This window comes from Miniopterus schreibersii, assembly GCF_964146895.1.
Source record: "Miniopterus schreibersii genome assembly, chromosome: 21".
NCBI lineage: Eukaryota > Metazoa > Chordata > Mammalia > Chiroptera > Miniopteridae > Miniopterus > Miniopterus schreibersii.
The window spans coordinates 6,081,804-6,104,075 of NC_138123.1; the positions used below are offsets into that span (position 1 = coordinate 6,081,804).

Here is a 22,272-nt window from a genome sequence, read left to right on the forward strand (position 1 = left end):
GCTGCTCTCCAGGGAAACCGATGGGTTCAGCCTTCTTCCTGATGATTGGAAACGTAATCTAGTTCTGGTAAGGAAGGTCCCCTACAAGTAGCCATCAGAAACCCACCGGGAAAGAGCGGTCCAGGCAAGCCTATAACTCTAGGAAGAAGGGGAAGCAACAGAGACCAAGAAAAGACGGGGGACAGAGGAGAGAAATTATAGCTTCTTCCACCATAAGGAAGTGATGGGTCCCACGTCTAGCTCAGGGGTATTTTGAGCTAAATATGAGACCTGCAGATTCCCCCAGTGCCCAGTTTGGCCCACAGGGGCAGAGTCCAAGACTCAAACTTCACAGAAGCGAGAACAGAGTGATGGGTGTGGGCAGGAGGGGATTTACCTGCTTCCTGCTCGAAACCTTTTGGCTACAGTGAAATGCTGTGGTTTTACTGGTTATACTTATGAATACAATTCCTCGTCTTGGAGGACATGTGTGTGGTAATGGCACCATCTGGGTTAGTGAAATAGATACTCCCAGGTATAGCAGACTAAACACAGCAGGATGTTCATAAAACTCTTATTCCGAGTCCTGAGGGCCACCAAGAGTCGGCGCAGAGGTTATATAAGCAAATTACCAAGTCAGGCTGAAACCAGACATATGCACATTTTCATAACTTAAAAAATTCACCCACACCACAAGAGGCCCACGCTCAGACCGCTCTATGAGAAATACTAGACCACCCTCAGGTGCTTTAAACACTGTCCCTTTTCCTACACTGTCTCCTTCACCTCCAGGAGACCTGCCCCTCTCCTGCCCTGGGCACCAGGGCAACTTGGCTGGACAAAATTTTCTTTCCAGAATATTCAGTTGCTACACTGTTGTATTGATTTCCACAAAGGGTAAACTATCCTTTCATTTGAAGGCTTCAGATCTCCTTCCCAGAGGGATAACATGCTGGAAGCAAGTGTGAACTGGGGAGTCACAGAGGCTTCCATTCAAACCCCAGCTCCAGCAACTCGTGAGCAGTGGGGTCCTGGGCAAATGACTTTGCCTCCAGGAACAAGTCTCCTCATCTGTACACGGTGCTAAGAGAGTCCACCCCACAGGAGTGTTCTAAAGGGAGCACCTGCTTTCATGTCTGGCACACAATAGGCATTCCAAGAAGGCTAGATCTTCCCCAACCCCCATGACATCGATTTTCCTCGCAACCGAACCAGAAGGAAGCCGTGAAGCCCAACATTCTTGCACAGGGAATAGACATCAAAGCGTTATCACCCTCCAGTCCTCACTGCAGTGGTGGAGGAGCCAACTTGACGGCATTCACCTCCTCTATCCATTCCCAAACCTGACACCCCACAAAGAAGGCAGGTGCTACTCTGAAGGGGCTCCAGAAATGTGTGCACTCCTGCCAATATGCCTGTCCACACTGCTCTAACCAGAGCTCTCCCCAGAGTGCCTGGCTGGGAAAATGACCTGCTTCATCCTACAGCTTGGGCTGGAAAGGACCTTGGCTAATAAGACACCTACACCCCTCAACACAAGGTCATAAGGATGCTCAAGGAACTTAGGGAAAGAGTGGATGAACCCAGTGAGAACTTATAGAAGGAGATAGTAAGCACAAAAAAGGAAAGAGAAACCATAAAAAAGAACCAGTCAGAAATAAAGAATACAATATCTGAAATGAAAAATACACTACAAGGAGTCAGATGAAGCAGAGGACTGAATCAGCAATTTAGAGGACAAGAGAGCAGAAAACATCCAAGCAGGGCAGCAAAAAGAAAAAAGAATTAAAAAATAAAGACATCAACTATCCAATAAATTTCCCACTCTGCATTTGTGACAAAAGTCAAGTACCGATTGTAGACTATGACCTTGACCTCATGAGAAACCTCAAGCCAGAACTACCAGTCAAGCTGCTCCTGAATTCTTGACTCACAAGAACATAAGACATAATAAGTAATTATTTTGTTTTAAGCCACTGAACTTGGGGGCCACTTGTTACACAGCAGCAAATAACTAATACAGCAGGTCTTTTAGTTTCCCCTGGGCGGTACTCCACCCACTCATGGAACTCCTGTTATTTCATGGACCATCCACAACCCCATCCTTGCTCCCCACCCCAGCCAGGTGCTAGTGATCACTTTGTTGCTATTTTTATTCCATCTCTATTACTCTGTCTTGCTGTGAGTAAAAATCCCGCCTTCTCCTATGAATCCTAAAATAAGACTACAACTAGGCAGGTTCCCCATTGGCAAGTCCAAGTCCAAACTGGCACTGAAAGGATGCTCATGAGGGTGGGTGGAGCTTCCAAGACATAAATTCCAACTTGATAGCCTGGATTCACTCTAATTTTCGGTCTCTTTGCAGATTTAGTCTGTAGGTAGAAAGAGTAATGCCTTTTCCAGATGTGCCCATTTTACAGATGAGGGAATGGAGGAGGCTCATGCGAGGGCCCTGCTGGGCTTGTTTATGCAAGGGCTCAGTTCCTGGGCTGACTGGCCTGCACTTGGGAGTCTGTTCTGCCCATGGCTCAAATTTTCTGCTTCAAGGGCCACAGCCTGGGATTGAGCCACCATGCATGGCCTTTATGCCCCAATACACTTGACCCAGTTCACTTGGGGGAAACAGTGAAGTGAAACTGCACGATGTCATCTGGGCCCAGCCCAGCTGCAGGCTGCCCATCCATCACGGTCGCAGAGTCTCAGAGGGACCATCACCTGATGCCAGCTGGGGACCCCCCGGGACAGGAGGAGGAGCCAGGGGGAAAGGCAAGGGAGGCAGAGGCCTCCAAACCAGAGCCAAGCACCAGCATGTGTGCCCTGACACTGGCCCCGACATCAGCAGCCAAATTAGAATCAATAAACACGATAAATCGTGGCCTCGGCTACCTTGCGAAAGGGCTTCAAAAATGCAGTGTCATCATCGGTTCCCTCACTGGTGTCCTCACGGCCACAGTGCAAAATGTCAACCTCAAATGGAAGCTCCAAAGCCCCAAACCTTACAGAGAAATGGATTTCATATCATGACATTTTGTCATTTGGGCTCCTTCTCCCTCCCCCCTGCCAAAATGCTCTCTTGAGCTAACTCTAATCTCTAGTTAAATAATAGCCAGGTAAGGGGAATACAGAAGCAGAGAAAGATCTGGATACAGCCTGACATTGCAAGCACATGGCAAGTCACAGAAAGGAATGAAAGTGACCATTGGCGGTGGACAGGAGTGAGCCCAGGATGTGTCCATGTGAGAGGCAGGTCCTGTCTTTGAGAGAAAGGGATAGGAAAGTGGTAGGGAGCACAGAAAGTGGCCACCCCACCTGTCCCCTTTCAGCCCTGGCACTGTGAAAGTGAACTAGCCTGCTTTCCAGACCTGCTGTGGGTAAGTGACCCAGAAACCCTGGATGCTAACATGAAAATACAGATTTTACTAAAAGGCAGCCTGGTGAGGGGCCAAGGACAGGCACCAAGCCGAACTTGATGAACAGTTCCGATGAACTTGGGCTCCCACCTCTGCCTCTGGGTCAAACTATAGAAAACTACCTGGGTTTTGATTCCTCACTTGTAAAATGGGGATTGAAAAAAAGCGACCTTGTAGAGTTTTGGGGACACAATAAGACCACATGTGTGAAACTCACGGTACTGGCTTCATGATGGGCGCTTGATAAGCAGCAACTACTCGGTCATAAATGAAGACGGTTCTTGCTCACTGGGAAGGATGTATTTCCCCCACGTATTTCATTTTCAGAAATAGAGGTTTCGGAAAGCTTCGGGTTGTGCACCACAATTGACTTGCCATTGGCCCATTTTGTGCTGCAGCCTGCAGAGGTCACAGCTGATTGACTTGAGAGGCCACGTCTCAGTTGATAACTGAGTGGAATCATTTTACAGTGGACAGAATGTGCGATGCTATTTTCTGCAACCCTGGGCTGGAGTGCCTGTTACAACAATCCACCAGCACCCAATCCCGAGCAGAGCAATTGACCCCCTGTAGTCCGTCGCCTGGAGGGCCTGGGGAGGAGAGGCCAGCTTGCTACCTCCCCACCGCACCCCCAGTTCCTCCGGACCTCACATCCCACAACACAGCTGGGGAAGGACATTCTGACACTAGACTCCAAGAGGCATCTGTGCTTTTCAGAATTCACATCCTGTTTCTCTCTAATTGGGTCTCTCAAAATGTTTTCCGCAGACAGAAGATTCTCTAAAATAGGTTGAGTGAATGAATTATCCAATATAGGATAAAAATGGATTCAGGATAGATTAGATGTTGATAGGTACGTAGGTAGGTAGGTAGATAGATAGATGATAGATAGATGATAGATAGATAGATAGATAGATAGATAGATAGATAGATGATAGATAGATAGATAGATAGATAGATAGATAGATAGATAGATAGATAGATAGATGTGGGCCTTTCTCAGTTCCAGCTAGTTTAACTGGTCCTGCTGGTCCTGGGCTGGACTGGAGCCACCATCTGGACTCCACCTGCACATTCCACACAAAGCTATTCCCAGAGGAGAGGAATGAGCAGCACAGGGCAGGTAGTCGGGTGGTTTGCCTTCCAGGGTACATGGATCCACCAGGGTCCAACCAGGACAGCAGAACCCACTCTAAATGTTGAAAACAAAGGGAATTCCAGGCATTGGTTACACAGTTTGCGGGGGGAGAGACAGGGAGGCATCTGAGAGGCAAGAGGTTTTATTCAACATCTAAAACTTAGAAAGACCTGAGCAGTCCCGTCTGAGTCGCTTAGAAAGGCCTGGGAAGCGATAGGTTTGATCTTTACAGAACGGCAACGGCAAGGCCAAGACAGCTTTCCCTTGGACAGCGGTGACCCACGATGAGCAGAGACTGCCTAGGATGCGATAGGCTTGCAGTGACCAGGGACAAAGCTGAGGATTAAAGAGACACCAACAACCATGCAGGAGCCCAGACCCAGAACAGAGCCACCGGGCCCTACATAACCCCCACGTCCCCAATAAGCAGTAATGCTGAGTATTCCAAAACCCTGAAATGCGTGGGTTGCCTGAATCAAACCACGTGTAGGCTTTTTGCAACCAGGACAGAAAGGAGTGAGCTCGAAACCCATTCAAACTTTACAACCGCAGCCCACAGGCCAAACCATTGAGCAGAAATGAGTGGAACTGTTTTGATGAAGTTGGTTGGATAAAGGAGAAGCCAAGCTTCCATTTTTGCAAGTGAGATTTGATAATCCAGGGAACGGAGCACTCAGAATGTTCTTCTATTTCAAGTTTTCTCATTTGGCATCCAGTCTGCCTTTATGGTCATGGGCAGAAGCATTGCCTGAGCTGCAATATCGCTTTGTCTCAGAGACAACCTCTGGGAAAGAAGCCACCCAGACTCCCCAGCCCATCCTGTCTTCTGGGTTGAGGGGTGGGCATGCTTTGAATGTGCAGAGACTGACCTGTGTCTCATGCTAGCGTCACCTCCACATGGCAGCCACTCCTAATGAGCTCACTAATAAAGCCCCGGGTGTTATATAGATGCAAAGGGGAAAGCAATTTAAATGCAAATAAATATAAATATCTCAGCATCTCACAGATTAATGAAAGTGGTGGTAAGAAAATGTGACAACTAAGAGCAGTAATGGTCTCAGATAGCAAAACATGACTTGCAAGGTCAGAGAATACTTCCTTCTGACTTCTGCTAGACCATCAACCAAGTCAACATAGGTAGCAATATTCTTAAGGCTCTGTCAAGTGGACCAAAAAGCTCTTTGTCATCTGTGCCAAAGTTTCCCAGCCTGCACAGTCAACCTGGTATCTACTGGAAATCTCCTTTTCAATAATCGGGACAGGTTTTTTGCTTCTTAGTCTGTTCATAGGACAGTGTAGTAGACCACAGTTATCCCTGCTTACCGACCATCTGATATGCTAAAGGAAATGGAGGCAATGCTGATATTAGAATTTATTCTTTTACCCACAATGCTCTGTCCATAAAAGAGTGACACCCAAGCTAGCAAGATTCTGGCAGAGAGAAGTGTGTTTTCACTCCTTATAGCCAGGACCTCAAATCTATGATTCATCCTGAGGCTCCAGGGAAATGCTACGGAGCTCCGTGAGTCTGTCCAGGAGCAAATGGGAGCCATGGGCTGGGACTTACTGTATTTCAAACATCTGGAGAGTAACTGAGGAAACCTATCACGCATTGCTGCTCCCAAGCATTGCAATGTTGGGCACCAAGTCTTGTCACATATTTCTTTGGCAGAACAAACTGTGGGGATAATATGGTATGGACCTCGCCCTAACTCAGAGAGCTCCCTTTTCATTCATTGAGAAATGAAACTAAGAGCATTGTCCATCCCGCTTAGAAACATCCACTGGCCAGGTCCCTCACCAAAGAATACAGTTACAAGCCTGAGCGCTTCAGTCTTTTCTCTGGAATTTAGCAAAGGTGGAGCAGTAGGTAGATGTGAACTGTTCTGATGACCTAGTCATGAGTTTTCTCAACTATCTGAGATAGGCATTGTGGTAGAGCCTTTAGAGATGCCCGTCAACAATTCCTCCAGCCACATGGCTCCTCTCATCAAGGGGTGGACTATTTCTCCTCCCTTTGGGTCTGGGATTGCCTTGTGACATGCCTGACCAATAAAATATGGTAGAAGCAATTCAGTCTTTGCTCTCTTGGTACCCATCCTCCATACTCTTAGGAAGTCAGTCTAGACTACTGGAGGGAGAGAGGACATGTGAGGGTGAATTGAAGCACCTCGTTGAATGGACAGTATCAGCTGAAAGCACATGGATGCAGCCATCTGGGATGTTCTAGCCCCAGCCAAGTGACCAGCTAAGTACAGTGACATGAGTGCCCCAGTCAGCACCATGCAGGGCACAAGAACTTCCCAGCTGGGCCCAGCTAACCCAGAGAATCATGAGAAATAATGACTTACTGTCATTTGAAGCTACTAAGTTTGGAGAGGTGTATATGCAGCCATATGTAGTTGGGTAGTTCAGATGCCCAGAGATGTTTAACATGCAGGGTTAGCCTTAGGTGAGGAAATGCCCACAGCACCTGAACTGGGGATGCTCAGAAAACAAGAATTTTCTCCAAGCCCCTCTAAACCAGGCTGTCACTGTTCATAATATGCCATCATGAGGAACATGTCCCTTTGGGCAAACCATTGTTTTCCCCCCTTTGTCTTCTTTTAAAATACAAACGTAACCCACATGGATGTAGTGAGCAGAAAAAAGATTCAAGGAGTTAAAATGGCTAGCAAGACCATTTCTCCTAGAGTTTCAGGAATTGAAACGTAGACCACAGTTTAGCATATTAAGTATGACACTTACCCTGGTGTCAAGAGGGAAGGAGAAATATGTAAAAGGAAAAATTGGAAGGGAACAGAAAGAATGGGGACAATTGTTTCCTGGGGAGTTCCCAAGTCTCTTATCTTCTCAACTGGAACAGTGACAGGGTGATAAAAGCATCTCCCAGCTTCTGAGAGTGGCGATGACAGAAGTCATTGGGACCCCAGTGCCAGCTTTGATGACGTGCATTTGAGGAAACCAGGTTGGTCATCTGATAGCCTGAGTGGCTTCCTTTTGAAGTGAAATGTCACGTTAAAAGTTCCGTCCTGAAAGGGATCATCAGTCTGGGGTGACAGTCCTCAGGTCTGTGTGTCTTCCTGCCAGATGTCCAACGGTGACCAGCCCCACCCGTCCACCTGCATAGGTTGCCCAGGCAAGACCAGAACACTAATAAAGAAGATGGTATAAACATGACACTCTCCTCCCACTGTTCCTATAGGGACTCACATCTGGATAAGTAGATGTCACACTAGGATGATTTCCTCTGTTCAGCTAAATAGTCCTGAAGATAAGGAAAGGTCCTTCCCCACATAATAAACCATCAAAATACATTTATAGCAAAGCCCAGGTACACCAAAGTTATCTGTGCAGCTGACAATGGGCTTTCTTCCCGCCTGTCTCCTTCATTATGTTCCCAACAAAGGAGCTGTGCTATTCGGCCCTGGGAGCTCTGACAATTGTGCTCAGCCCGTGTAATTACTTCCAGCACAGGCACACACTTTATTAACAGAGCCAGGGTCAGCGGGGGCTTCCTGTGGGTCACAAAATGCTTCTTAATTGAGACTTATTTACAAGGAGCCACGTACATGCGAAGGGAACAGCTGTGGCCATTACCTTCCCTGTGTCTGAGGTCTAGCAATCATGACCCCTTCCACACAAGAACCTCAAAAGTTGACAAGTCAACAAACAAACAAACAAACAGCAACAAAACAGAAGTTGGAGTGACATGGGCATCCCTGACATGCTGAGAAAAATTTAAAATCCCCCAGAGTTAGATGTGTAGCTTACTTTTGCTCTCAACTCCATTCGTCGCGCTGTTCAGCTGCTGCCCTCCAACCCAACCCATCCCTCAGCATAGGAAGGAAGGAAGGAAGGAAGGAAGGAAGGAAGGAAGGAAGGAAGGAAGGAAGGAAGGGAGGGAGGGAGGGAGGGAGGGAGGGAGGGAGGGAGGGAGGGAGGGAGGGAGGACGGACAGGGGAGGACAGGGGAGGGGAGGACAGGGGAGGGGAGGGGAGGGGAGGGGAGGGGAGGGGAGGGGAGGGGAGGGGAGGGGAGGGGAGGGGAGGGGAGGGGAGGGGAGGGGAGGGGAGGGGAGGGGAGGGGAGGGGAGGGGAGGGAAGGGAAGGGAAGGGAAGGGAAGGGAAGGGAAGGGAAGGGAAGGGAAGGGAAGGGAAGGGAAGGGAAGGGAAGGGAAGGGAAGGGAAGGGAAGGGAAGGGAAGGGAGGAAGAAAGGAAGGAAGAAAGGAAGAAAGGAAGAAAACTGCCCCGCTGGAGCTGCTCAGTTGGTTGAGCGTCATCTCGTGCACCAAAAGGCTGCCGGTTTGATTCCTGGCCAGGGCACATACCTGAGTTGAGGGTTCGATCCCTGGTTGGGGCATGTACGGAAGTCAACCAATTGACGTTTCTCTCTCTCTCCCTTCCTCTCTCTAAACATGTCCATGAGTGAAGATTAAAAACAAACACAAAAGCAAACAAACAAGAAAAACACCTGATGAATCCATGTTAAAATGTCAACCGTTGGGAAAGCCTTCCTCCGTGGTCTGTGTTTATACAGAAGTGTACCCTGGGCTCTATGATTGATTATCAACTCTTAACCTGCCTGCCAGAAGGCCCCCCCAGGAGCTCAAAGCCTCAGCACCCCTAAGACACCCCTATGCTGCTCTGCAGCTGCCCCACCTACATACACGCACTTGTGTCCAGGGAAACACCAGAGCACCTTTAAATACTAAAGGAAGCCCTAGTTGTAAACTCAGGGTTTAAGGCATGGCCTTCGAAGTTTCTGGAAATGCCCCGTGTACCTCCTTTGCTGGGGAGGGGCTTCAGCAAGGGGAGTCCGTTGGGGAGCATCCACCTTTGGGCTTCAAGCTCTGTCCAGGCCACTTTGATGGGAGTTGAACCAATGTGACTAGAGGAAGGGGTGAGGAAAGGAGAGGTGGGTTCAATCTAAGCAGGATTTCCTTGTTATCCAACCAAAGAAGTTTACTTTAAAATAGAAGCTGAGCTCAGGGAAATCATGGCCATTTAATTCAAATTTATTTTTTTAAGTGAAAATACCTTCCTTATGCAGTCATATATTTCTCCCCTCCTGGTAGGTTACAATGAGAAGACCTAAGAGTCCAGAGGTCTGGATAAACATGCAGACGAGTGCAGAGATCATCCAAATTTTATCTAATGACCTAATCAAGAAACCCAACGAGAGGGCCTCACGGGGACACAGCATCAGACGCTCGTGGCTACAAATGCTATTCATCTTCAGTGACAGCAGCCGTTCACCCACTTCGCGTCAGGCCAGGGAATCAGAGCAGAAGGCTTGCTGGCAATTCCAGATAGCCTTTCTCCCATTAACCAGAGCAGGGAGAGAACAAATAATGATGGGGACTTGGACAGGGCCCCCAGCAGGGAAGATGCAGAGGCAGAGGGACCTGGGTTCTAGGCCTTACTCTTCTGCTCCCCTGTCCCATAAGGTCCCCTTTAGGCTCACCCCACCTTTAGGCTCACTGAGGCTACAGCTGCCATGTCTTAGCTAACCATGCACGTCTTATGGATCCCACAGCTGGGGAGAGCTTGTGTGTGGAGCTCAGAATGGGTAGGACATACATGTGCTCATTCAAAAACAGTACAAGAGTCTCCACCATGTACAAGGCACTTTCCTGGCAATTAGGAGCCATAGAGGGACGTTTACAAGGTCACCGCCCTCTGGGGCCTTACAGTCCATAGGGAGTGGCTTAATACCAACAGGAAGTCCAAATCCTGGTTAGGACTCCCAGAGCCCAAACTAATGGAGTCAAAGGCAGTGGTTGTTTGGGGAAGGCGTCACCCCAAAGAGAAGACAACTTCTGCAAGACACAGCTGCACAGGAAGGCAAAAGGACACGCCCTTAGGCTATATTTATGGTGTGACGTTCCATGGAGAGGCCAGAAAGAAAAGGGTAGAATTAAAACAAGAGACGAAATAGGCATGAAGAACCCAGCTCCATGCAGCCCAGGCCCAGACTTTTAACACGATGAAGTCACTTCATAGAGCAAAGGCACAGGGTAGGAGTAGAAAGGACCTACCGCTGGGGTCCACAGGCCGATAGTCCACTCATGCCTCTGCCTCTTAATAGCTTGGCGACCCCCGGCCAGCCACGTAAGCTCCACAATGCTCCATCTCATCTATAGAGAACCAGCTTGGAGTGGGCCATCTTGGTGTTTCTTCCCAGCATTAACATTGTAAGATACAGCCCGTTTCATTGAAAAATATTTTCTGTCACCTTCCCAGCTACCCACTTTCCGAATTTAGTGACACTGGTGTCCTTATGTCTAACTGGAATGTCCCCTCCTGCACTGCAGACTGATTTCTTTACTTTGGTCCTGGGCGGAGTTACACAAGAGCAGGCACTGGCATGATGATGAACGGCTGTATGCTTAAAAACAGTTAACCCTGTTTTCATTAAAGTAATACATGCTTATTGTGTGAACACTTGGAAATATAGGAACATGTAGGAATAAAATAATGACTGCTTATCATCTGACTCTGAGAGGTAATTAGAGTTTATGTGTATTTCTCCCCAACCTTTTCTTTTTAGCGTGGGTTGGATAATATGCCAAGGATACTACTGTACCCTGATTTTTTAAAACTTTATCTCATGAGCATTTTCTTTGTCATTAAAAATTATTTAAACTCATAAGTCATGTTAAAGATTGAGTAATATTCTATTCTATGAAAATTTGGGGAGGGGGCTCCATGATAGGGCTTTTGTGGTTGTTCTTTGTGATTCCAGGTGCTCCAAACTAACTTTTATTTTGACCAAAGTAATACAAACTATATACAAAGTTTTTTAATTATATAAAAAGTTAAGAAGCAAATACAGAACTTTTCAGAGAAGACAGCAGGCCCCTGCCCATCCTTCCCTAGTCTAGATCCCTACTCCCAGTGACAGACGTTTTCAATCTTTTGACAGCCTCTTTATTAATTACCTCAAGGTTTCAAAATTAGGTGCTTCTCCTCTCACTCTCAATTTATCAGGGTTTGGGGTGCTTTTTTTTTTTTAACCAAAGCCAGTGACTGTATTGATGGGAGATGAGGATCTGGTACTCCAATCCCAACAGCTTTCCCCATCTCTCCCAATTAGAATAAAATTAAAACTCAGTTAAATCAAGAGGCATCATGGAAATTATGATGATCATAAAAGAAATTCTTCTCTGCTGAGACAAGTGGTATGCTATGATTAAATTTAATTTTTTGCACGTGCAACATTTTATTTTTATATGATTAATAACTGAATATTTTTGTTTTAGTCGTTGGCTCAATTTTCTATGTACATATCCCGTTTTCTTCTCAAACTTTCCTGCAACTTGCCCCATTGCTTAAATACATCAACTAATCTGAGTTCTGTTTGTTTTTTCCTAAAGACATCCTGCTTGGAGTCCTTTATTATCTATTCTAATTTCACTGATTGTTTTATAGGCCAGGTGCACCTCTTTTGTCCAGATAATCATCATTGCAATCATCCCCGGAATTCTCTTTGCCTCGCTCGTGTTTTGCATCTCCTGTTTTGTTTTGTTTTGATGCCTTGCTCTTTCTTGGTTTACTCCTGCATTCAGATGAAACATATCCTCCAGCAGCTTTTTGAGGAAAGGTGCATGAGGGAGAACTCTGAGCCTTGGTTCACATGCAAGTGTCTTTATTTTCCCATCACAATTGATGGATAGTTTGTCTGGGTACAGTATCCTTCACAACTTTGAAGACATTGCTCTGCTGTTTCCTAGCTTCCATTTTTTCTTTTTAGTTCAATCCCTTTCTAATTCCAGAATTTGCACACCACCATTTGTTCCCTTCTCTGGAAGTTTTTGGACTCCTCTATCGATAGTATTTTAAAATTTCATATCAATCTGCCTTGAAGTGACCTATCTACTTATATCTATCTATCTACCTATCCATCCATCTACCTACCTACCTACCTACCTATCATCTACCCATTCATTCAGCTAGGCATTTGGTGGGCCCTTTCATTATAGAAATTCATGTTCTTTAATCCCAGGATTTTTTAAAAATGTATTACTTCTTTATAGTTTATTGCCTTCTGTTTCAAAAAAACTCTTGGCCAATTTGCACAATAAAACTGCATCTATTTTAATTAATTTTTTATAACTAAGTTTGCAATTTTAAAATTCACTGCTGCTTTTTTATTACACACATAATGCATGCATTTATTCATCTTATACACAATTTGAAGAATACAGAAATACAATAAACAAGTTACGAAAGTCTTCCTCCCCTCTGTCTACATGCCTGCTGTCTCCCTAGGGGAACCATAGCTAAGATGAAACCCTGCATCTTTTTAGACACTGTATTTTACATGTACATAGACATACATTTGTATGTGCATATGTATATAGTCTATGCCCCCCCTATAGCATAATGAGAGACATGGTGGGGGGGGGGAATCACAGATGTGAGAGGCAGAAAAGAGACAAGCACTAGTCTGGTTTCATGAAGTTCAACAAATCGCACTGTGCTCTGGTGTGTGTCTCTGCTCTGTCAAGAAGAAGCCTTGTCATAATCTTAACCCTTCATTAGAGACTGGTGATTTCTAAATATTTGGCTATTCTATGACATGTGCAGTCCCATCCCCAGCAAAGAGGTAATAAATATAACCACAATAATGGCAGTAATATTTGTATAGCACTTCAGAGTTACACAGCCCTTCCTAATGCATTATGTCATTTGCTGTGCATGATGTATAGTAACAACCATGCAAATTTATCTTCACGGCCCCCATCAGCCACATATGTGTCAATGCACAGAATTTGGGATTGTGTGGCAGTCAAGCTTGGGGTACCTTAGCCTCAGTTTCCTGAGTCAGCACTGCATGCTATGTAGTATAGTTGTTTGATTAAATAGCATTATAAAAGCAAAGCTTCCAGCACAGGGCTCACTTATTTTAAGCATGCAATAATGTAGAGCTCTGTTTTCCCTCTTTCCCAATCCAATATCTGGGAAAAAAACAGACATATTTCTTTTTCTCCTGGCTGTTTCGGGGATTTGCTTCTGTAAAAGAATGCCAATGATGCCTTAGAGACCTCTGCTCATTTTACCAGGCCAGATGGGGAGCAGGAGCATGGGACAGAAGTCGCCAGCAGGTGGACAGGAAGGTAGAGTGGGGAGATGGTGTTGGCACAGGGGAAAGTGAATGGGGCCCATTTCAATACAGAACTCGGTGTGTTCAGGCAGAAAGGCTGCTGGGTGTCAAACCTGACTCAGCACTTTAGTGGACAGAGACTCATAAGATCTCCCCAGATTGGCGAGCTCCGGATTTTAACCACAGACACCTGTCATTGAGGGTTTGGGTGACACGGGCTCCTTCAGAGCTCGTTTAGTCGCTGCCTGGCTGTAAACAGTCTTTGGAGGCTGGGCTAGGTACTCACAGAGCCTCTTTCCAGGAGTGGGGAGTGATTCATAGGGGCTGACTCACTTAGGTAATTTGTACAAAAGCCACAAGCTGCTCCGATTTTTCCCCCCTCCACCTCTGACCCTGTTCTGCTGACACTTTTCTTTTCTGTCTTCTCTGTCCTTCCTTCAGAGTATTATAGGGCCTGACTCCAGGAAGAAAACAAGCAAAGAAGAACTGACATAACATCTCAGACATAACCAGCCCTCGAGTGCACAATGAACGGGATGACTGGCAGGGGCTGGTTGCCTTGGGAACCACTTCTGTTGTCGTGTGTGCGAGTCTTTAATATCATTTGATCAGGCTGGTTTGTGATTATTTCCAGCTGGAGAGTCAGGTGACAAGTCCAATTATGGTGTGGCTCAAAAGCCAAGGGAAAAGTAAAAAGGTCATTTTGGCTGACTTTATTGGTCTTCAGGGATAAAGGCCAAGTGCGCTCGCCAGTGGTTTTTAATGACCTATTGATACATTCACAAGATAAAGTAACGATCCCATGGAGTACTATAGATTCAAGGAAATGGATCTGAAATGTCAGCTAAGTTTTATTGATTGTTAGCTACGTAAGGTGTCATTAAGGGCTCAGTCTTCTACTTGCTCTAGAAAAATGGTCATAATCTAATCAACTTCTCTTCAAACCAGCGCTGTTCCGTCACGGGTGATACACAAGGATTAAATCTTCGATGATTATAGGTTTGGGTTTTTCTAGGGAAAATAACACGGTTGATAAAACCTCATTAAATAAACCTATCATCAGTGTTCCAAACCGCACTCTTTTAAAAAAATAGCTTTATTGGCAAATGACTAGAAAAGGTTGCTTGAGGCAGTTCTAATTATTGTTTACTATTTCTGTATTCAAATGTTTTCTTAACCTGATAAATTATATTATTAAAAATCCCATTAACAATGGTTTCTAGATGCTCTTTAGCACGCCAGGATTCCATTTATCTTGAAAACTGTACACAAGCCTACTCGCCTTTGCTTGTCACTCACTCGCCTCTTTCTTCTACCTTTTTTTCTGTCTCACTAAGGTAAAGAACATGAGCGCTGTTTGCTTGTAACACTCAAAAATAGCCCCTTTCTGCATCTTTAGCAATCTCTGAAAACAGAACAAAGGGAAGGGAGCTTTATAATTCTGCCAATCCCACGTATTGTCTTTGCTTTAAAGATGTGTGCCATCGCGTTTTGTCACAACAGGTAAGAAAAGCAGCAAAATTCTTCAGGTACAGTTGGATTGGTGTAGGCGCGGGTGGGGCCCAGAAAATGAGATGGGGGGAGAGGGGTTAGGGGATGTGGGTACAGACGAGGTCAGTGAAGGAAGAACCTGCCCCTGCACCCTCAACTCCACCGCCTGCACACACAGATTTTCACGCGAATGGAATCTGTACAATACAATTCACCAGGTTAAGAAAACATTATTAGAACATGAAAATAGCGAACGACAATTAGAACGGCCTTGGGCAACCTTCTACAGTCTTTTGCCAACAAAGCTATTTTTTTTTAGTCTGTGGACTAGCTGATTGATAATGGGTGAGAAGGAGATTAAGTGATTTTCTCTCCCTGCAAATTAGCCGCTCATCTGTGGGCCCTGGTGCCAAAGACGACACTGTGGAGTTAGTTCATCAAAAGGCTCGAGTGCTTCCTACAGCTGGGCTCCTGGCAGGGCTTTTCAATCTCATGTAATCTGGGTACTTTTGGGGTTTTTGCTTTACGTGATATATTGGATAATTGACTCCCCTCTGCCTTTCTTTCCTGGAACTCCCGTTCATTACATTTCTTTTTTCTCTCCTATTTTTCTTTCTCTCCCATTTTCTGGTATATTTATTAGCACCTCTTTCAACTGCTCCAACAAATATACAGGTTTTTATTCTTAAAAGGTCCTCAGCTTCTCACAATCATGTTGTTTTTTAAATAGCGCCTCTCTTTTCACGAATGCCTTATCTTCTCTTGTCTCTCTGAGTCTATTATCGTAACGTTTTTAATTGCCTTCCTTTCCCTCATTTTATTCTTTCCTTCTCAATTTCTTTCTTTCTTTTTCGGCCTCTTTTTTTTGGCAGGGGGTATCTGTTTTAATTCTGCATCTTTTCCTCAGCGTGTCTGACGTTTCCCAGTTCTCTGTTCCCATTTCAGAACAAAGGACTAAAAATCAAAAAAGAGCCATAAACAAATTCAAAAGGAAAATTCCAAACCAGAGGAAATATTTGTTATATATGACAGAACAATGGCCAACGTTTATATATCTAAAGAGCATGAACAAATCAATAAGAGAACTGTTTCAATAAAATAGGATAAATGTCATGAACAACCAATTTGCAAAATACAATTAGCTAAAACATTTAAAATGCTTAACTAGTAATCAGATATAAATGAAAACATCAAGAGGACATTTTTAGCACCAAATTGTCTTTTTTTTTTTTTTTTTTAACTGTAATTTTAAATCTTGGCAAGGATGGGGAGAGGTTACTCTCATACGTTGCTGGGAGGACTATAAATTGGTTCATTTTTTCAGGGTATAATTCAGCTCTATGTAAAAAGAGTGTACCCTTTGAGCCAGCAATTCTATAGCTCCTAATATTAAGGAGATAATTAGTCAAATTTGCTTATTATAGTGAAAATTGGACACAATACAAATTATAAACAGGATACATGATGGTTATATTATCTGAGGAATCCTATTTAGCTATAAGGAATAATATTATTGGAACTTATTTATTGACAAGGAAAGATGTTAATGACATAATGTTAAGTTAAAAATATGAAAGAAGATTGTATAAAAATGGAGGTCCACTGAAAATGACACTATTTATGATATATAGGTACACAAAAAAAAGGCTTGATGATACATCTAAGCCATGATAATGAATAGATTATGGCAATCTAGGTGAGTTGTATTTCTTCTTTATGCTTTTATATATTTTCTAGATTATCTATAATAAACACAGCACTCCATGCATAATAAAAATATTTCTTTATAAAAGAGAGAGAGAAGTGGGTTTAGAAGTAGCTTGCTCATCAGTAGGGTTTACAACAGAGTTACAAGGTGGGGACCAAGTCATTTCATGGGAGAACCACACTCATCAGTATCTGTGAGCATTCTGGGCCCACGTGGCTCTTTCTACAAAAAGGAGTCTCCGGTCCTTTCTGGGGGAGTCTAAGCTAAGATCAGCAGCTAATACTCAATTAGTCTTTCACTTAATTGGCCCTGTTTCCAGCCTCATATTCTGCTCTACCCTCCGCTGCACCTGAGTCCTCCTGGCAAGATTTCCAGGTCAGATTCATTCAGAGAAAAGCCTCCAGCCCCCTGCCTGGGTGAAGGAGGGTGAGGTGACTGGAACGGAGTGATCAGAAGAAGATGGAGGGTCTCAATGTTCTTTATAGAGATCTAACTCATCCCCCTGTCTTAAGCCCCATCTGTCCTCGAGCCCTCAATACCTCCTGCCTCCGATTCCTAAGCCTTTTCAGAGTTCTGCCCATCAAATTCATTTAATTCTTCTGCCCCCCCCCCCCATTCTTTCTAGGCTCTAATGAATGAGTTACTGTTCACCCATCTGTTTTCAGATTTCCAAATTTTGTTGACATTTCTCATTGGCTGAGATCATCTTGCTGTTCTCTATCTCCTTGTTAATTTTTAGCTTTGCTTCTTTCTACTCTCATTTTTAATAAAATTTCCAAAAGAGCAAAGATAAATATTTGCATTCAATCCAACACATGTAACAGGAAGTCCCACGGAGAGTCAAGCATTTGTGCCCATTCATAAATAACACTGTGCACAGATGTCTCAGCTAAGAAGCTCCCAGAGCTGGGCAAGGCAAGGCAATGCTAACCTGGTGACAAAGAGACACGTGATGTCACCTGGATTTACCTGACCTAGCTAGGACCTGGGACATGAGAATTCTTTTCCTTCTCTGATTAGTCTAGCTATGGCCGGGGAGATGCAAAAAGCCAGCGACCAGCACAATATGCCAGTTTCTCTATAATAAAATGTTGTGCTTGGGTAGGAAGGAAACCACAGCTGTTCACTACAGATGGCAAATAGCTGACTGCTTTTTAACAGGATGCAGTGAAATATCTAAAGTGAATGGATACATCAAGAAATAGATGTCTGAGGGAAGCTCCTACTTCCCATTTTAAAAAAATCCTTGAATAGTGAGCATTTATTCAATTTTTTTAAAATGAAAAGTTCCCCCAAATCACTGACCCAAGTAGAGAATTTCCAAAAACCAACTCACTAAATCCTGTGTCCTTAAATGCACTCGAACTTGCCTAAAATGGATTGATTTTTCAGGAATCATCTTTGTACCACCTGTTTCAGAGTCCTCGTTACAACACAGATGAGGTACTGGGGGGTGGGCAGTGGAAGCAGATCTCAGCTCTAGAGTCTCCCTGGTGTGGAGAACCCAGTGTTCTCAGGGAATTTTGTTCTCCAAGTCCCCAGACCTTTCCTTCTTTCTGTCATGGTTGTGCATCCTTTGGGACATCCCAGAGCATTGGGAGCCATTCAAGGGAACAACCCTGAGGTCACAGAGATATCTGCTAAGTGGGTGACAGAAGTTTGGAAGTGTCAGTAGTAGGGGACCCGCACAATGTCCTGAGGTCCTAGAAGGCATCCTAGCTTGTTTTGGGGAAGTCATGCACACAATGGTGGGACCTGCTCGAGCACCATGTGGCAGGCCCCTGGAAACTGCTCCTGGGGGGCTGTATGGACGGGAGTGTTCCATCTGAGCAGCCCTGCATGGCTTGGGCACCCAGTGTGACCCGAAGGCCAACCCAAATTGTGGGCCAGGATGGAAGCAGGCGTTTGTCAGAAAGAGCAGTGTAAGTCTGGCTGGCACAAGGGCCGAAGTCCAAGGCTGTGAAATACATGAAGGTAGAAGAGGTCCACAATTGGTTGTCGTTGGGGGTAGGGGTGGTTGGCGAGGTAGACGTGATGTTTTCAAGTTTCTGGGCAAGATCAGATGCCAAGAAGCAAAGCAAACCACAGAGATGGCAACCAGCAAGCTCTCTGTGGCCACAGAGAGTCACATCCGTCGATCAGACGTATTACTACGTGACACGAAACCTCTGCCTACATTAATTGTTCAAGTCCTGAATTAAATGTTTTGCTTTTCCCCCAGCCGCCCAGGGACAGAGATCTAGCTCGAGAGAGCACATGATCCGAAGAGAGAAATAAAAACTAGAATTTCCCTTCTCACCATAACCTTTGTTGCTTATTTTCTCTGGATGGCACCTCTGTCCTCTCATCTTTGGTGCTTGATTAGCTAAAGGTCACTTCCTGGCCTCACAAGGTCAGAGCTTTCCCTGAACTTCAGCAGGGCCCAGCTCTCTGCATTCCTCGCCTGGCTGGACAGCCTTCAACGCGGTCTCCTTGCATCATGACTGTTGATTTCTTTGCCCTCAGAACATCCTCCAAAGCTTCCTCGCCCCTCCCTTAACCTTCTGAGAGCCCAGGCATGAGACTCGCCCAAGCACGCTCTTCCTCCCACGGCAGGGGTTGGGAGTTTCCAAGAAAAAAAATATATTTGCAAATAATAAAGGAACAGGGACAGATTTCTGAACTGTATGCTTGGGGACTGAAATCTTAGCTGTCTCACAGCTGAAGGTCAAAGGGCTCAAGGACCTCACCCTTCAAATCCTTTGTTTAAAAAGTCAGTTCAAAAACAGAGAAAGAAAGAAAATATGAAGACTATCTAATTTTGTCACTCTCGTTTTCGAATTCAAATCTCAAATGTCCCCCGAGGCAGTGCATTGTGAAGGCGGCACAGTGATGAAAACTTAATGAAAGGCCCAGAAAAGACCATAGATCACGCTGGCCCGTCAGCTGTCACAGGTAAGGGAACAATAATGACATTATTCTAATATTTGGAGTGTTCTGGGCGGTGTCTCATTCTCTGCAATGACAGCCACCCCGACTTCAAGCTCCATCACTGTCACTATCGACCATGAGCTCATCCGTGGATTCTGGTCATTTCTGCCGTATACTTTCTGCCTTCTGCCTCTGTTTCAAAAATACGTTGAACCACAAAATCCATGCATGGTGATGTCTTCATGTCATTACTGTATGTCACGGTTTTAGTCACTCCCCATCCCAGGCTTTCCTATTTTTCAGCCCCTTGCCTCTGTCCCGTTATCCTTTTATATCAGAAGTACAGATCATGTAAGTGTCATCCTCGGGTTTCCCCATTCCTACGGGACAGGTGAAAGCCCTTTGAATGGACTACAAAGACTCTACGGTAGAAACTCTGACTCACTTCACAGCCTCACTCCCTGTCACTGTGGGCCTGCCCTTCTCTGTCCCAAGCCCCCACCTCCACCGCGGTCTTTGCTGCCGCAATCCCAAACATGTGAGGCTCCTTCACTTCTCTGTGCTTTTTCTGGAATGTCCTCTTTTTCTCTGCCTGGACAAAGGCGACTTGGCCTCCACAGCTTACAAGTGACCTCATCTGCGAAGACTTTCTGAGACTCATGCCCGGGTCATTGCTCTACTCATCGACACGGGGGCATGTTGGGCTGTTGATGTGTCTGGGATCTGTTCCTATTCTCATGACTTTACTCAAAGACACACTAGACTGGGAGCCCCTCACTTCTGCACCCCCTTTCATTTTACAGCTCTTAGCTCCATCAGTGTTGAATGGATTAAAGAATAAATGCAGAAAGGAAGAGAGATATCGATTCTAGAGGAGCAGACGAGCGGTGCGCCATCTTCACCGGAGCTAAGGTTGGCTTGGGCCCTGTCTCATCCCCAAGGCCTAGGCAGGCGCCCCTCTGTCCTTTCTCTGGAGTCCCCAGACAGCATGTGTTGAGAGATTAGCTCATCTTGGCTCTCTTTTCTGATTCATTTCCTACTCAAAGTTCATTTCCTGATTGTCTCATAAGAGGAGAGTTGACATGTAAATGGAAAGAGGTACTTTAACATGGGTACATCTAGTGTGACCTCAGTTCCTCATTTTTAGTTGGGGCGACGACATCCCTAAAAGAGAGGCTGGACAGTCCCCCTCACCTGCCCCACACACACCAGTTCCCAGAGACCCAGGACCAGCAGGTGTTACTCCTCCCCCACACCCCACACTCTGAGAAAATCACAAGCACAAACTTATTCTCCTCTCTGCCTGCTGCTGGGAGTGTTATCACAAATACTTAGAAATCAACTCAGCAAAATAAATCCAAAGTATTCAAGATCTTCCATTCCTTTAGTGCAGCCACCTCACCCCAGTGACAGAAGAAAATGTATAGACATAATCATTTATATGAATAAATCATTTATATGAATAAAAAATTTAAAAGGCAACGGGTTAATTATGAGACATGCATTAGTCTGTACAGATTATATCTTAGAAAAATATTTTACAACATCCCCCAAACGGCTCTGCTCTTTGCTCCCTATCGCTTGTCCAGAATTTTACAATGGGACATGGTCTATAATGTGTTTATATCCTTACCGTACAAAGAGCACATGCAAATAAATAATAAATTGTCTAAGACGCCAGTTGAAAAATGGACAAAGGGCATGAACACACACTTCACATAAGAAAGTGCTAACGGTAGTGGAACTTGCCATGTTTAAGCTCACTGGCAAAAAACAACAACAAATTAAAATGAAAACACACTGTGTGATAAATGGAAAGGAGATACTCACAGTCCGGGAGGCGGATGCTTCACACACTGCAGGTCAGCGTGTAGACAGGTACGACCACCCTGGAAGGCAATTTGGCAATAGTTGTCAAGAGATTTAAAAGTGTTCCTACCTTTTGACCTAACGATTTCACTTCAAGAAATAGATTCTAAATTCTAAATAGATTCTAAATAAAATAGTTCTCTAGAAACGTGAATATCTAGGTACAAAGAAATAATATTAGACACACCTTAATAGCTGACAATAGAAGCAACTGAACTGAAAATATTGATGAGTGACCATGAAAATGATGCTTGCAATGAATTGCTAATGACTCAAAATTTCCATGACAAAAGTAAAATGAACAGAATCCAATTTTATATTCAATATGGTTACAATTACAGTAAATATACACACATATAGACACATAGGATGGGAAGAAAGTCTCCAAAGTTAATATTAGTCCCAGGTTGTGAAATTTTAGATGATTATTTCTTTATATTTTTGTGATTTTCAAGTTTCAAAACAATGACATTGATTTTATAATCATAAAAATGAACTTTCAATTCATTAATCCAACAATTAACAAATCAACAACCTGTTCATGTTCTGATCAACAAATACTTATAAAGCTCTTACCATAAACCAAGCAAAGAAACATGCTTTGTGAAAATAAGTGTCCTGAGCTGATCAGGTGCTGGTTCTCAATAAAAGCCACTGA

General features: G+C 44.6%; 1 protein-coding gene across 1 annotated transcript in view; it reads right to left on the reverse strand.

Moving 5' to 3' along the window:
• The window catches only part of DUSP10 (dual specificity phosphatase 10), an 84,927-nt gene extending 63,303 nt beyond the window's left edge, over nucleotides 1–21,624 (reverse strand). The window contains exon 1 of the mRNA XM_081124053.1: nucleotides 21,576–21,624. The gene's annotated coding sequence lies outside the window, so the exon portion shown is untranslated. The remainder of the gene's footprint in view (nucleotides 1–21,575) is intronic.
• Nucleotides 21,625–22,272: the final 648 nt, after the last annotated feature.